The following is a 4,182-nucleotide window of genomic DNA, read 5'->3' on the forward strand; positions in this document are numbered from 1 at the left end:
AGCATATTAGAGAAAACATATGTCTCTTCTCTTTCTGTGCCTGGCCTAATCTCTCTTAACATAATATTCTCCAGGTCCATCTTCTTGCAAATGACATGATTTTGTTCTTCTTTATTGCTAAATAGAATTTCATTGTGTGTATTTCCCATAATTTTGCAATTCATTCATCTGTTGATGGGTTTTCTTAGTGCCATGTCATCTACAAATAGTGATAGTTTTAGTTTTTCTTTTCTTATTTGTACTCCTTTGATTTTCTTTTCCTGCCTTATTTCTCTGGCTAGAGTCTCAAATATTATACTAAAAAGAGTTGGTGAGCCGGGCATGGTGGCGCACGCTTGTAATCCCCGCGCTTGGGAGGCTGAGACAGGAGAATGGCGCAGGTTCAAAGCCAGCCTCAGCTGGCTTAAGAGACGCTGTTTCCAAAATAAAAATATAAAATAGGTCTGGGAGTGTAGCCTGGAGGTAGAAGGCCCCTGGGTTTCATTCCCAGTACCACCAAAATAAATAAATAAATAAATAAATAAATAATAAATAAATAAAAATAAAAAGAGCTGGTGATAATAGGCATTCTTGTCTTGTTTCTGATTTTAGAGGGAATTATCACCGTTTTTTCCCATTTAATATGATATTAGCTGTGGGCCTATTTTATGTTGTCTTTATGATGTCATCATGTATGATTTTCTTGATATGATTTTGAATGCATGTTGATAGTATTTTGTTTAGCAGTTATACATCCAAGTTCAGCAACAATAGAGGCCTGTAGTCTTTTTTTTTCCTTGAGCTATCTTTATTTAGTTTTGGTATTAATGTGAGGTTGGCTTCATAGAATAAATTTGGAAGAGTCCTGTTTCTTTCTATTTCATGAAATAGATTGAGGAGTATTGGTATTAGCTCTTCTATAGAGGTTTTATAGAATTCACTTGGGAAACCATCTGGTCCTGGGTGTTTGTTTGATGGTAGGCTCTTTATTGCTGTTTTAATCTCTTTGGTTGCTATTGATTGGTTTAAATTTTCTATATCTTTTTGACTCGGTTTGGGAAGGTTTTATTTATCTAGAAAGTTGTCAATTTTTTCCTCCATTTTGTTGGGGTATAGTTTTTCAAAGTAGTTTCTGATAATCCTCTGGATCGCTATACTGTCTGTAGTAATATCTCCTTTTATATCTCTTATTTTCATAATTTGGGTCGATTCTCTCTTTTGGTTAGGTTGGCTAGCAATTAACTACACAGATACTTCACAAAAGAATAAATTCAAATGGCCAATAAATGTATGAAAAAAAAATGTTCAACATCATTGCCAATTAGAAAGATGCAAATCAAAACTACACTGAGATTTCACGTGACTCCAACTAGAATGGCAATCATTAAAAACACAAAAACAAATGCTGGTGAAGATGTGGGGAAGTGGGAACTCTAATATATTGTTGGTGGGATTACAAATTAATGCAACCACTTTGGAAAAGAGTATGAGGAATCCTCAAAATAATGGGAATGAACCTACCATATGATTCAACAATACCGCTTCTGGGTATCTATCCAAAAGAATGGAAACTAAATTACCAAACTAATGCATGTGTATTTATGTTCATAGCTTCACAATTCACAATTGCCAAACTATGGAACCAGCCAAGATGTCCATCAATAGATGAATGCATTACAAAACTATGGGATAAGCATACGACAGAATTTTACTCAGCCATAAAGAAGAACAAAGTTACATCATTTATAGGAAAATAGATGTAACTAGAGCTAGGTGAGATTAGTCAGTCACAAAAAGTAAGAAATCAGATGCTCTCCCTAAGGTATGGAAGTTAGGGAGAAAAAGGGTCATAGAAGGAACTCTAGATGAAGAAGGAAAAACCAGAGATGAGCAAATAAGGTGAACTAATTGAGGATAATGGGAGGGAGGATTAGGGAAATTCCATAATGTACATGAAGTGCATTCACAGACATATCAAAGTCAATCACTAAGCCAAACAGGAGAAGGAAGGAAGGGGGAGGGAGTAGGTTGGGAATTGGGGAAGGGCTGAATGAGTGATGTGTGCATGTGTGCCTCCACCATCTTGTATCCCAATAAGACATATGACTACAGTGTACCAATCAAATATTTTTAAAATAAAATACAAGTTTCTAGATTCTAAATGAATAAAAGGCCAGGCTTAAGAACCAGGCCTGGGCTTGAGTCCCAGCTTCAATAAGAAGGGTGCTTTGCATCCTCTCATTTATTTAACACAGATGAACGTGCCTGCTCTGTGTCTGACATGATGCAGGTCACTGAGGCTTGAAGAGGGAAAGAGGCAAAGTCACTACCCTCACAGGGGTTATGTTCTAGGAGAAGAGACAAGCACCACTTAAGTAACCAGCACCCACCATCAGGGAGTGATAAGTGCTGTGAAGACAACAGAGGCAGCAGGAGGGAATCGGGAGAGAAATTGGTTTTCATACTGAATGGTCCATTTGGCCATGACTTGGAAGGATGCGAAGACCCAAGAACAGGAATACCTGGGAAAACACATCCAGGCCTAGGAAGAGCAAATACTCCGAAATGGCCACGCATGTGTCCAATTCAAGAAACAGCAAAGGGGCCACGTGTCTGAGGCAGAGAGAGCAAAAGAAATGAGGGAAGAAAACCAGATGGAAATAGTGGCAGGGAGTCAGATCTTGTGGAGCCCGACAGGCAGCAGAACGAGCCCCAGCTTCCATTCTGAGAGATGGAGAGCTACCAGGGGGATTTCATGAAGAGAGTAACTTGATTTGACTTATACGTATTTGGGTACTGGGAATAGAACCCAAGAGTGTTCTACCTCTGAGCTACACCCCCAGCCCTATTTTATTCTCTTATTGTATTTATATTTTTATTTATTTATTTTTGTGGTATTGTGGATTGAACTCAGAGGCACTCTACTTCTGAGCTATACCCTCAGCCCTACTTTTTTTTATTTTGTAACAAGGTCTCACTAAGTTGCAGAGGGCCTCACTAAGTTTCTACGGCTGGCTGCAAACCTGCAATCCTCCTGTCTCCGCCTCCCGAGTACTAGGATTAGAAGTGTGCGTCATCCGACCTGACCGACTTAAATTTAAAAGAGCCCATCTTGGCTGCCAGGCTGATGAGTAGAGAAGGGGTTGAGATTTGGGGGGTCAAAATAGCGAGGCTGGTTGGCAGTTTATTGTGGCAGACTATGTCAGAGAGAACATGAGATGTGGGGGCATGGAGTCATGGCAGGATGGGAGAGAAGGTAGGATTGTAGATATATTCCCAAAGAGGATGGATTGCCAGATTGAACATGATCTATAAGGCTTAAAGGAGACAAGGATCTCCTCAAGAATGTGCATGAACAGGAAGGGCTCTTGTAAAGACACGAGATAACTTATATTTTATTCCTTCACTCTGCTTCTAGCCTGCCCGAAAACCCACACTTCTCTGCATGCTGTATGATAAGTCTTTAAAGTGGGATTAACCACACTGCCATGTCTCCAAGAACCATGCAAAGATAAAATCAAATCTAAAAGGCTTTGAGAAAGAAGCAGGACAGCAACCACCCAGGGCTCACCCTGTTTTCACCCCCAAGCACAGGACCTCCGTGAACTGCCATTGCTGCCTGACTGCCTGCCTCATCGCCTCCTCCCGGGGATGCAGAGACGCAGTGAGTCATAAGTAATGCTGACACAGAAACCATTGCGATGCCTGACAGTGGAGAGCATGTGGGCTGCAGCGAGGGATGATGGCCTGGCAACGGGGTTCAGGTGCCTCAGGACAACCAGCCGCTCACTTTCCTGCTTCCCTGAGAAGGGCCAAGAGGGCAGGATCAGGATCAGGGCTTTCTGAAGACATCAGCTCCTCCTCGTCAAGCAGCTATCACACTGTTCTCACTGAACTTCAGAACTAAGAGACTTGGCCCTTGAGGCTGGGGGTTAATTTCGAGTCAAGTGAAGCAAAAATGGCCCTCTGCACCTCCATCCCTATTTTATTTTTCTGCATACACCTCTCACCACCTGGCCTACTTTTAAGTTTTACTTATTTGTTAATTGCCTATCATGTTTACCTGTAAAACCTGAGCGCGTCGCAAGCAGGGACTTCAGCCTGCTCTGTCTACTGCTCCACCCAAAATGCTTAGAAAATGGCCGGCCATGCAGCAGAAAAAATGGATCTTTGCTAGATTGTTTGCTGGAGAGCTTTTCGGGA

Source organism: Muscardinus avellanarius (genome assembly GCF_963383645.1).
Source record: "Muscardinus avellanarius genome assembly, chromosome: 7".
NCBI lineage: Eukaryota > Metazoa > Chordata > Mammalia > Rodentia > Gliridae > Muscardinus > Muscardinus avellanarius.